Source organism: Ammospiza nelsoni, chromosome 17 (genome assembly GCF_027579445.1).
Source record: "Ammospiza nelsoni isolate bAmmNel1 chromosome 17, bAmmNel1.pri, whole genome shotgun sequence".
Classification (NCBI taxonomy): Eukaryota; Metazoa; Chordata; class Aves; order Passeriformes; family Passerellidae; genus Ammospiza; species Ammospiza nelsoni.
Genome location: NC_080649.1, coordinates 4,901,911 through 4,914,909, shown reverse-complemented (window position 1 = coordinate 4,914,909; position 12,999 = coordinate 4,901,911). Strand labels below are relative to the sequence as shown.

Genomic DNA, 12,999 nt, shown 5'->3' with positions numbered 1-12,999 from the left:
TGCAGGTTAAACCCTGGGCTTGGTGACCTCCCGTGGGATCCCGAATGCCGTGTCCAGCGAGCCTCCCAGCCCCTGAGGACAACAACTAGGACACATCCAGGGCTGTGGCTGGGACCTGCAGTGACACACGGGCTCAGAGGTGAGGGGTGGCATCTCTGGGGTGAGAGGAGGAGCTGCCTGTGGGAGAGAGCCAGCAGGGATGGAGCAGGTCCCTCTGGAGAGGGCTGAGTGCTGGGAAATCCTCCCAGGGGTGGATGGCGAGGGGGAGCCTGAGGCACTCATTCCCAGCAGGGAAGAGTGAGCCAGGGCTGTGTTTCTCACACTGCTGATCATGGGGTGGTTCCTGGTGGGCTCTTCTCCAAGTCTGACCTTCCTGGGGAATCCCTGAGCTGCACTCCTGAAAGCGTGGCAGCAGTGAGACTTATCATGGTTGCATGTTTAATTTTTATTTTTTTAAAGACTGAGTTCACATTCTTCTTTTGAGGTTTAGGGGATAAAGAAAAAGCACATTATTTCTCCCCTGCAGATGAGAAGTGCAGTGCGTGCCTCCATCCCAGCTTCTACAAAATTGTGTTTTACAAAGCAGAAAAAGAATATCAGGTTCATGTTGGAGCTGTAGCTCAGTTTTCTAAGACCAGATTTTGCCCCCTGTTCCCTGTTCAAATGACTAGCTGTGCTGGGCACTTTGAAATTTTCTCTCTCTTTCTCATCTCCACCTTGACATTATGAAAAGAGTTTTCATCAATCCATTGAAAGAAGGAGATAACTTTTGTATAAGTTGACAGGGTTGAGTTTTTTGGGTAGTGTGTAATTTTTTTTTTACACTGTTATTATTTAAAAGATGCTTTCTAAGAGGACAAAAGGGAATAGCTTAATGGAAACAAATTTCTGTAGCAAAATGTGCAGCTGGATAAAAAAGATTATTTCTGTTATTGCTTGGTTAGACAGGTGAATTTCGAATTTGAGTACAAAAGGTGCTAAAAAGTGTGCCTTAACTTCTCTTCAGTGTGCTGTTGAGATTGAAAAGAATAATTTTTGGAGAAAAAACTTTTCTCTGAGCCTCTATTTCCAGCATTGTCAAATCTTTAGCAGTGGCCTTTTCCCACAGCTATTATCATGTTTTCACCTTTTCTTCTTCCACCTCATTTGTCCTTTTTTGAAGAAAATGTAGTGCTGGTGAAAGGCAGGCAGGGCTGAGGGCTGGCACTGATGTGGAAGGGAGGGACAGCAGAGCTGGAGGCTCACGGGCATGTCTGGAAGCCAAACCAGAGATGCAGTCCCAGGGAAAGATGGACAGCCAGGCCTGGGGGAAGTAATTTTGAAAGCATCTACAAGCCTACAGCCCTTAAGACCACCTTTCCAAAATGACTTTTAAGCAATTAGGAACCTAAGCATCAATGAAGATAAGCAGAGCTTAGGTGCTCAGGTCCCTTGGGGCAGACACAAATATCTCAGCAATGCAGACAGATAGACACTTTTCCTGTCCAGATGGATCCAGACCCAGAGCCAGGCAATGAATTACAAATATAAGTGCCAAAACAGCAGGCTTGGGACACAAAGCATAAAAGACAGTTGTGTTATTTGAGCTGATAAGCTCTGCATCTCGTCTGGAAGATGCTGGCATCAAAGGCTCCTGCAGGGATTTCACAATGGAGTGTTACACCATCCAGCACTGAGTTACCTAAGATGTAAAATGGGCCTTGCAGAGAAAGCTTCATGCCTGCCACAAAGGAGCAGAATTGGAGTTTGTTTTGAGGACTATTAGGCTGAATAATTTGGGATTGATCTCCATGGATATTGTGAGATATTGCTCCCAACAGAACAATGATTGCCATTAATGTCTCAGCTCCCTGCCTTCTTCCTCCTTTTCTCTCCAGCCTTTGCAAGGGTCAAATGCTTCCCAGGCAGCATGAACAATATTTCCTCCTTTTCTGGTAATCATTGTCCCTTCTATTCATTCCTCAGAAGCCTTTTCACAAGCAAGAGGTATTTTCAAGGGTTGTAAGCATTCATCTTAATGCACATTTTTATGCCTATTCTCCTTGGAAGAGCTGGAGGACTAGTTAACTTTATTAGACCAAATGAAAGGAGCTTATGGAGGTAGCCTTGTGCAGGAGGTCAGGGACCTGGAGAGGAGAGACCTCTGAGACAGCTGTGGAATTTCTTGCAGGAGCTGAAAAGCAGCTTTTGCTGTTTATATTGGTGCTGTTCTTCCTTGCATTGTGCTGGCTCCTTTTCCAGCACAGAGTGCTGAGATCTTCTGCACGGTCCCATCACTGGTCCAGCCACAAGGGCTTAGGAGCAGTGACAGCTGTAAGTACCTTGGATTGGCAAGCCTGGAGGTAGCCAGGCTCACAGCACTGGGCAGGAGGTGCCCATGGGGCTCTGGTGAAGGTTCCCACCTTGGGGAGCCCCAGCCTGTGGCATTTGTATTTTCTGAAAAATCCCTTCACCCAGGATTTTTCTCCTGAGAAAGGTGAGAAGCCTCAGAGAAAAAGGAAAACAATAATTATCTGATTTGCTTCTCCTGTGTTTTGCTTCTTTGGAACGTGTGTGGACATTGTTTACCAACAGCTGATTGTTTCATTGGATTCTAGTGTGAGTTGTTTGGACTCATTGGTCAATCAATGCCAAGCTGTGTCGGGACTCTGGAGAGAGTCATGAGTTTTCATTATTATCTTTTTAGCCTTCTGAAAGTATCCTTTCTGTATTCTTCAGTATAGTTTATATAGCATTATTTAATATAATACAGTACCATAAAATAACAAATTAGCCTTCTGAGAACATGGAATCAGATTCATCACTTCCTTCCTTCCTTCCTTCCTTCCTTCCTTCCTTCCTTCCTTCCTTCCTTCCTTCCTTCCTTCCTTCCTTCCTTCCTTCCTTCCTTCCTTCCTTCCTTCCTTCCTTCCTTCCTTCCTTCCTTCCTTCCTTCCTTCCTTCCTTCCTTCCTTCCTTCCTTCCTTCCTTCCTTCCTTCCTTCCTTCCTCCCTCCCTCCCTCCCTCCCTCCCTCCCTCCCTCCATCTGGGGGGAGCCCAAATACAATTCCAGCCAGCCCATCCCAGGCCACACCCGACTGTGCAAACCCTTCTCCAAGCAGCTTCATGCAGTGAGGAGATGACTAAAACCTGTCTCCTGGGCAATTCACTTCATTCATCAATTAAATTGTTTGCTGTGAACGCTTTGGCCCCATCCAGCTCCAGGATTTCAGCCTTGTAATTTTGCTGGCAGAGGACAGCGGTGCCATGTCCGTGAAATCTGCCTGCCAACTGCTTCCCCTGCTAAGCATTTTCTAGGCTAACGATCCCAAAATCCTTGCCAGCAGCCCCAGCTCTGTCCCTTTCAGGGCAAGGCACTCATTTAAACGTGAGCACATCTAAATGACTCCATCTGCTAAGTGACGTTGGTAAAGAAAAGATTATAGCAGGAGTTAGTGCAGTGTCCTGGGGTTACAACCCTGTTATAAAACGGGCTGGGAGAACAAGGGGACTGTGAGGAGCTGAGGCCCAAAACCACCTGGGTGACTGTCAGCTTGATTTATTTTCTTGCTCATTAGATAAATTAGAAAACTGGCAAAAGAAAATCATCTCCCGCTCTCAGCTGCTTGGTAACCTGCCATGTGGCACGAGATGCCAGCTGCAGGGAGATGCAGCTCCTTCCCACCCCTGTGGCCCCTCTCCCCAGGGACACAGGATGGGACTTGGGGCTGCTAGTGCCGCACATCTCAGTCATCCTGCCACCCCAAACCACCTCACTGACCCATCTGGCCAATGGCTGGCAACTACTGGAGTTTCATTTTTCTCTAATACCACTGGTTTTTGAATAGCAGCTATTTTCTAGGTGAAAACAGCAGCACCAAATATTGCTTTTGAACACTGGCTTTGACCTCAGAACTGCTTGTTACCCTCATTTCACAAATCAGACAGGCTAAAGCAAAATAACCTGGTTTGTGCTGTATCATCAGGCAGGATCTGCTGCCCTTCAGAGATATTGTTCAACACTTTGATCTTGTGCCTTGTGCCCAGTCTGCCTTCAGCAGCTGTCCCCCTTGCTTATGAACCAGACTAATTTTTATCTGTCAGAAGGATGAAGCTTAATGGTCAAACTTGATTTAAATCCCTGGGTAAAATTCACTGTCTAGGAGGTCAGGCTCCATTTACAGCACCTTCTAACCTAAAAACTCACTGAAATATTCAGCCTACATAACCAAATATTAAATGTGGACCATTTTAGCCATCCTCAGTTCCTTTAGCTGTGTCTGATGCACTCCTATAGTGGGAAATGAGGCCACTGTTATACACACTGTATTTACACACGAGGAAAAGCTCCAGACAGGATGAGCTATTAAGAGACTGCAATGCATTTCCAGCCAAGGTGGAGGAATCCCAGATGCTGAAAACAGGGGAGAACCAGGGCAGGAGCTCCTGGGAAGGAGACCTGGGGGTTCCAGCACTGCTGTGCCGGTGCAAGGAGGTGTGGGGTGCAACCTGTGAATGATGGTTGGAGCAGGTTTCCTCTGCTATCTGTGTCCCTTCTTCTGCCCCTGGGGCCTCTGTGCTGCCTGCCCTGGATCCCTGTCACCCTGTCCCGGGCCAGCATGAGGACACACGTGTCCCGTGGCTCAGCCCCCAGCCAGGTGTGTGCCCATGTGTGCAAACGCTGCCTGGAGGGAGGGCGGGGACACCGGGCTAATTCCTTCCTGTCATATCCAAGGAATCGGCTTACAGCCCCGAGCTCTGATTACTCTTATCTTAGCCTGCACGATGCTGGCCACATCCTGAAATTACCTGGATTTTTTCAAAATCCAGGGGATGGCTTGCACTCACAGCAAACTACAGCCCTGCTTTCAACCCCAGCGGGTTTGGGGGGCTGTGAGTGAGTGCAGAAGATGGGGCATGTGGTTTGAACCTCCAAATGCTCCTGGGTGTGATGCCCAATCCACCTGAAATACCTGATGGAGTCCTATGTGGAGCAACACCAACAGCCCCTTCCCAGCCCCTGTGCAGAGCTGACTGCTCAGGCAGACTCACCTGCTGGGATCCTGGCAGATAACATGCCTCTGGAATGGCCAGCCAGGGAGAGATGCTGTCAAGCAAAACATGGAGTGAAATGTTTGTGCTGCTGGGATTAGGCTGTGAGTCCCACCTGTCTTTGTGTGACATGTGGCACTGCACCCTCCATCCACCAGCACTCCCCATTCCCCATCACTGCCTGCCAAGCCCACCCTGCTTGGAAATTCGAGTGGGGAAATCAAAGTCCTTCTCCACCCACTCCTGCTGTGCCTCTCAGGCACTGACATTAACACGGAGCTGGCTGACATTAGCTCTGAATGGGTTTTAATAACCCCCCTGTGAGCCTGAATTACCCACACAGCGTGAGGGCCACTGTGAGGGTGGGGATCTGGTGATGAGCAGGGCATCAGGGGCCAGGCCTGCACCCCAGGCTGTGGACACAGGGCCATTCCTGCTCCCCAGGCTGTGGACACAGGGCCATTCCTGCTCCCCAGGCTGTGGATACAGGACCATTCCTGCTCCCCAGACCAGGCCTGCTCCCCAGGCTGTGGATACAGGGCCATTCCTGCTCCCCAGGCTGTGGACGCAGAACATTTCTGCTCCCCAGGCTGTGGACACAGGGCCATTCCTGCTCCCCTATGGACACAGGGCCATTTCTGCTCCCCAGGCTGTGGACACAGGGCCATTCCTGCTCCCCAGACCAGGCCTGCTCCCCAGGCTGTGGACACAGTGCCAGACCCACTCCAGGGGCTGCAGTGCCTTCTGCCAGTGGCAGCTGCTGGTGTGGGTCCCTGGCTGTTGCCTGGCCCTGGAGAGCTGCTGCTCTGGCTCCTGCTGCCCGCAAATGTCCTGCCACCAGCAGCTCTGCAAGGGGCTGATGAGCTCCCCAGCACTGTCTGCTCTCATCCCCCATCCCACTGGGGCTGCTGGTCCAGGTGTCTGCCTCCATGGGATGTTCTCCCCTCTGGAGTAAGGTCTGGCTGCTGAGAACCTCCAGTGCCATCAGTGAGAGCATCCCCAGCCCCTACCAGTGCATGGCATAAAATACCAGCCCTGGTTTAGCTGCCTCTGTGCATGGGATGCTAAATGAGATCATGCCTGGCCCAGCTGGGAGTCTGGACTAGTGTATGAAAATCTAGCAAGAAGATTAAAAGGTGTCCCCAGGCAGAAGAGGGTATTTATCCCTTTCTTTGTGGCTGAGATGCACATGGTGTGGGAGGCACAGGGACAGTGACCTCCCCTGGCACGTGGGCAGGGCTGTGTCCCCACGGGGACTGCTCTGGGGGAAACACAGTGACCAGGAAAGCTCCTTCTGAGATACAGGTGGGCACATCCAATCTCCCCTGCTGCACCAGGAAAGGGCTTCCTGCCCTGCATGCTCACTGCCAGCCCTGCAGCTCCTCCACAAAGGAAAAACTCCTCATTTTCCTTGTCTTTTACAAGAGGGAGAGCTAAAAGAGATGGTCAGATGGTTCTCACTTCTTCTGGAATGTGCATGGCCTGGAAACTTGCTCTGAAGTTACTTTTCGTCAGCTAAAGCTCACAAGATCTGAGCAAGGGATGCAGCCTTCTTGGCCAGTGACAAAGTCAGCAATTGGGTGGAGAGTGATGATTTCTAGCTGCCATTGAAACCCACAGATATTTCCAGTATGGAAACAGGAACATCCCCAGGGATATGGACAGGAGATCCCAGCTGGGGTGGGCCAGCAGCTTCTCCAAGTCAGGATCTACAGGGGCTGTGAAATCATCAGGCACTTGCAAGAGCTGAGTACTGATAACAATCCCTGCAAAACAGTCCATGATAATGATTGAGTTATATTTAAGAGGCTTCTTCATACTAAGTAAATGCAAATAGTTTACTCAGAAGATATTTCCCACTAAGATCTTCTCTACATAAAATGCTAACAGATTGAGATTATGACTCTAATGATTATTTTTATTGCTGGTTTACATTTAAATGGCATATATTTCCCCCTACTGTTCTCTCTTTGGGTTAAATCAATAAAACCTATTAAGAAGGTTCTTCCTCTAAGATTCCTCCCTCTCTTCTTTCTGTCTTATCTCCACTGGTGCCCTTTTTATCCACCCACCACCAGAGATTTTTCAGAGCTGCCTCCACGATATTGGTGCCAAGGATTTGAACATCCCCTTTGACAGAGTGGAGTGAATCTGGTCTTTTGCTGAGATGTGGGACTACAGAGGAACTCCAGGGCTGTTCCTTTTCCTCCTCTTGGGCTGTACTGCAAGGAGATGGATTTGGAGCCTCTTTTAACACAGAAGCTGTACCTGTCTGTACTCCTGTACCTCCTCAGCCATGGATGTTCTTGTGCTCCTTCTGTGGCTCACTGAGGAGGTGCTGGATTTCTGTTTGGAGAGGAATTATCCTGCTATATACACAGTGAAAACCATTAAGATGCTGACCTTTAAATTGGGCTTCTTCCTGCTCATGCAAGGAGGAGGTGGGTTGAGTGCCCAAATCTTATTCATTTTAATGACAAATCCTTCACACAGAGGCTTTGAAATACTCAGCATTAATGCAATTTTCCTCCCTCTGCTGCAGCTTGGCTTTGCTGTGCAGAGGATGTCTCTGCTTCTCTCTCACAGTGACAGACTCTACAGATTTGCTCCATAACTACCATGCCCAGGTACCATTGTGCATGGATTTGTGAGCTTAAGGCAGTGCTAACACAGGGATCTCCATGCTCTTTAATCAGCATCACTGACCTTTCTTTCCTTCATTACTCTCAGCATCACTTTTTTTCCCCCCCCCCAGCTTAATTTGCATAGGTCTCATGTTATCCATGTTTTTGCTTTGTGCCTGTTATCCCATTACCCTGGATAATCAAAGTTGCCTGTAATGGAAACAGCAGAAACAATTTGCTTACCCTTCTATTACAAGATATTCCCTCTACTAAGCCTGAGAATACCTGCAGTTCTGTGGTAATGCTAATTAACTGTGCATACATATAGAAAGTAAAGCAAAGGCCACCAGCATCCTTTGGGATGGTGGGGATTAAAGAAAGATGAGATATTATTCTCCTCTTTCTCTGTGCTTCACTGTCCCTATCCTCAATGGAAATTGCTTTGCACTTACAGAATAAAATGTAATACATGGTGGAGGAGTCACTGACTCTGCAGAGAGATGGAGTTGGAAGGAGCAGAGTTCTCTTTGCTGTGATCCTCCCTGATGTCTTGCTTCTTGTCTATTCCCAGACTGGGGTCTTTTCCCCATGCAGGTGCCCTTGCCTTGGGGTGCTGATTCCACAGCCATCCCCAGAGCAGAGCTCCAGCAAAATATGGGTGGAAAACCTCCTGCCCAGCCTCAAGGATTGGCTGGAATAGTGTCTGTAAATGAATGCCCATGGCAGAGCAGGGCACCTGCTGTTGGAAGTGGCTGTGGTGTCCATCAGGATGCTCAGGTACCCTTCACTCTTCTTGGGTGGCTGAGGCAGCAGCAGCTTCAGAGCAGGTGAAGGGCCTGGGGAGAATAAGAAAGATGGCGATGAAAACAGAAAGATCATTGGGAGCGGGGAGGCTGTCCCAGCCATTCCTCTTCATTTTGCACTGCACAGTGCCTCAGGTGAAGGCACGTGGGGCAACCTTTCCCCATTAGTGTGCAGCACCCTCTGACAGTCCCACATGAGGCTGTCCTGTGTGCCAGCTCAACCAGGAATGACTGACACTGCCAGGCATGTGTGGAGGGCTGCTGAGCTCTCCATGCAGGAGAAATCCCACTCAAGTCCGCCCACCAGCTCCTTGCTGATTTCCCCAGCTCCTGTGCCAGCAGCATGGACAGACCACCTCACTGCACCCCTTGGAGCAACTCAGACTGGCCCTGGGTATGGACCTTGTGCTCCAGGAGGGTGGTTAGACAGCCCTGGCACTATCCTGCCCATGAAATTGTGAGGGAGATGTTATTTGTGCTCTGATAACCACAGAACCTTTGATGCAATACTCATGTTCGGGATTTTACCACATCTCTCATCCTCCAGGTCTGTCAAGGAGCTTCACGCAGCCGTGACTCAGAGAGAGGCATCAGTGTAGAGAGTCTGTAGAAACAGCCAGCAGCTGTCATGTGGAGGGCTTTAATAATGGATATGCAGCCAAATATGCATGACCTACGAGCTCAGGACCCTCCCTGCCTGAGTGGCACCAACTCCTTTAAAATATCCCTGCACCATGCCCTGGCTCTGGCCAGGCCAGAGGGCTGGGTTTGCACAAGCATCACACACATCTGTCACAGGGAAATGGGCAATAAAAGGGCTGAAAGGGGTGAGTTTTGGGCCTGCTTGAGCAATGTAGTTGCTCCTTCCCTTTCACTGAAACCTTCAGTGCTCACTGCTCACTATCACCCTGTGGGTGGTTTTAGGAGTGTGGGTGCAGCAGAGCCTTGCTCTGCTCACAAACCTGGTGATGTTTAAGGTGCTTTGGAACTGCCCCCATGGTATTCAGCATTTAAAGGAAGGTGCAGGTTGTTGGTACAAAGGGCTTTTAAGGTTCTTGGGTGGGGTCAAAGGGATTTTCAACCAAGTGCACAGAGCCATGCTGTGCCTTGCAGGTGCATTATCCCACCAGAGAGCTCAGTCCTGAAACTCCTGAGCCTCAGCAGAGGTGAGGAGACTCAGATTTGAGTGGGTCAGTCCCAAAGTTCAGCTCAGCCATCTGAGACATTTTAGTTCTGATCAGGCAGCACAAGCCTCAAGTGGAAGAATGGGTTTAAAAATGAAAATATGATTTTGACTTGTAGAAGGGATGCTTGGGATTGGAGCTGGAGCTGTGTATCACTATGATCAGTGGGGAATTTCTTGTTGATTTTACATAACTGAGTCAAAGGTAAACTTCCTATTAACTTTCCTGAGTGACTTTGTAATGATTTGACCCTTAAAATTAAAGATTTGCAGTTACCAACTCCAGCATTGCTGCACTGGTGCAGTTCAAGAAGCACATGAAAACAGCCAGCAGCCTTCAACAGCAATTGCACTCAGCACTGCTCTGTCTCCTCAACTCCTGACATCATTTGGGGGAAAAAAAAGGCAAAGTTTAAATTCACAGCTTTTGTTTCTCTGCAGTTCAAAGGCTTCACGAGCCTGGTTTTTAATTGGCACTGAGTTCTCCCAGCTGGTACCCAGGGCTGCCCTGGGACTGACACCCAGCCAGGCAGGGGAGCAGCAGCCAAGGAGGGGAGGCTGTTTGATGTCCTGGGTGCCTGGCACCCAATGCAGGGACTCAGAGCTCTCCTTGCTAGATCTGGGGGCAGAGGAGCACTGCTTCATTTCTGATCATTAATGCATTGGTTTCTTCTCTGTTTTCTTCTCACTGATCTTCTCTGTGCACAGGCCAGGGAGAGCCACATACTGAGTGGAGATCACAGTGCAGAGACAACAAAGCTGTAGGTGTTTCTCACAGTGCAGCTCAGCCTGGTCTGAGTCCAGCCCAGGGCAGGAGCCTTGCCCTGCCAGGGTGGGCTGCACATCCCTGCAGAGAGAAGCAGGGAGGAGCATCCCAGGCTGTGCACAGCCTCAGCTGAGCCCCAGCACCTTGGCCAAGGGGCATTCAGCAGTGCTGCATGCAGAGCCTGGGGAGTGCAGGAGCTGCTGGCATGGAGGGGGTGGCAATTCCCTGACATTGACTTTGTTAGGGAAGCCCTGGGTGCCTCAGAGAGTCACAAGCCCTATGACAAGGGTCACAGGGGTCTGTGGCCCTGTGCGGTGACACCTGGAGTGCAGACTTACTTAAGCACAGCTGGGATGGGGAGCAGTGACCTGCTTCAATAGACACTGTTATCTTCCACCCCAATGGGACTTGAAAATCCCTTGTTGACTGAGATCTTTCCAGGCTTTTTTCTCCTCTGTCCAGGAGCAGGAAGGCTCTGTGCCTTCTACAGGCAGTGCAGCTCCCACTGGTGACTTCCTTAATGCTTAGAGTGGGGTCCCACCTGCTTCTCTCTGCAGGTTCAGCATCACTCCCCCCTTTCTGGCTGCCTGCTTTTCTTGACCTCTCCTTGGCGAGCTGGCTCATGGCTTTGCATCCTGCAGACTTCTTCACCCCTCTGTCTTTTCTGCTCATTTGTGGTTTGACCTCAGGAAAGCACCATCACAGGTGCCCTCTGCTCTGTGCTCATTGTGCTCCATGCTCATACCTGCTCTGCCCCAGGTGCCTTTATCATTTCCACCAGCACAGTGCCAGTGAATCCTGTGCAAGACAAAACCCTCAGCAAAGCTTTGTCACTCCACCTGGCCCACGCCAAGCTGGAGCTGTCAGCCCCAAAAGCTCAGTGGGGTGGATATACTTATTGCTAGAAAGCTTTATATTTACCATGGCCTTCCTGACATTACAGTAAATGCATTTCAGAGCCCAAGAAGTATAAAAATAAACTGCAAGGAAATCAAGACAGCTAATTAGCCAAAGGTTACTGCTGGGCTCTGTGACTGTCAGCCCTTTTGAAGTTCTCCTTTACACAGGCAGATGTGTGTGCAATGCTGCTGCTCCTTTGAATAAATGTCTTGGTTTTCAGAGTGGCTTCATATCTGGATGTGACTGAACACATGTGAAGGCTGTCACAGCCAGCCTGGGCAGGAGAATCAGAATCCTTTAACCCTGCACTCCTCCAGTACTGCAGAGCACCTCATCCTGGGGAGTGGCTGATCAGGGCTGTGCTGCCTCCCAGCCCTTTGTGAGCTGAGGAGAGGCCAGAGAGCTGCCTTTCTGCACAGACAGCCCTCTGTGCTGGAGATGCTCCTTCCCTCTGTGTCCCTGCCCTCTGCACTGTGGTCACAGGGAGCTGCTGAGGGCTGCTCTGCTCATCCAGGGTTTGGATGGTGCCATTGGGGAGCAGCTCTGTGGGGATGAGGCGCCTGGGAAGTGCTGGGGCACATGCCACACCATCATTCCTCAGTGCCCAGTATCCTCCTGAGGATGAGCATCTTATATGGAGCTGCTGTACTCCAGATGGGACAAGAGGCAGGGAAATGGGGTCTTGGCTGAGCTGAGAGCTGAGGGAGGGATGGAGTGCCACACCAGAGGAGAGAAGCTGAGCTGGTCATGACAGTGGTCCTGGTGCACTGGATACTGGGTCCAGAGGAGTGTTGTGCTCATGTTTGGGCAGGAGACCCCTGGAGCAGTGATGGAGTTTGAGCCCAGCCATCCCCTGGCCACAAGCTGTGTGAACTTTCTCTCCCTGTGCTCTGACCTGCTCCACACCAGAGTTTGGGCACAGTGACCTCAGGAACCACCAGCATCATCTGTGGTGTGCTCTCATTTCTCCTCTCAGGTTTTCCTCCTTCCCTTGTTCTGCTTTCTCTGGGCTCTGTTTCCCCTAGGAAAACCCTTTTTGCAGCTCCTTCTCCCCTCTCTGGCAGTGTCTCCTGTCTCCAGCTCACAGCTCGTGCCGTGTCAGTGTTTGCTCAGCATTGCTCCTCCTGGAACCTTCATTTGCTGCTCATTTCCTCACAGACTTTACACCACGAGCTGGGGCTTTATGTGCATGTGTGTGTGTGATTCAATTAAACAAAACACAATAAAATCAGGGAAAACAGAGGGAGACACAGACAGACAGCAATTCCCTGCTCTCTGAGGGCTAAGCTCGTCTGCCTGTGAGCTCGGCCCCAGCGTGGCTTTTTGATGTTGCCACATGGATTTGCTTGTAGCAGCTCCCTGGATCTCATGCTTGGGGTTTCCATCCCTCTGCTGGGATCCTGGGACAGCAGCTGCTCCTTCTCTGCTGTCAGAAGTTGGGGCTGCTTCGTCACATGAGGTGAAGGAGCTGAGTGTTCCTTTTGAATAAGCCCTGAAATGCTGAGCCATCTCTTAATACTCAGCCTCCTTCATCTCTCCTTTTCTACAGCTCAGTCCCAGCAGCCCTCAGGATCCTGCAAGCCAGCAATGTCCTGCTCCAGCCCTCTGGGGTGACAGATTCCCCCTGTGCTAGCACCCAGCTTTCTCCCATATCACACCTTTCCCTTGCAGTGCAACCTCAAAAGCAGCAGC

General features: G+C 50.2%; 1 protein-coding gene across 2 annotated transcripts in view; it reads left to right on the top strand.

Annotated features, from left to right (window-relative positions):
- The window catches only part of ELFN1 (extracellular leucine rich repeat and fibronectin type III domain containing 1), a 101,896-nt gene that overhangs the window by 56,433 nt on the left and 32,464 nt on the right, over positions 1 to 12,999 (top strand). For both annotated transcript variants that reach the window (XM_059484340.1, XM_059484339.1), the window contains one exon: positions 6 to 139. The gene's annotated coding sequence lies outside the window, so the exon portion shown is untranslated. The remainder of the gene's footprint in view (positions 1 to 5; positions 140 to 12,999) is intronic.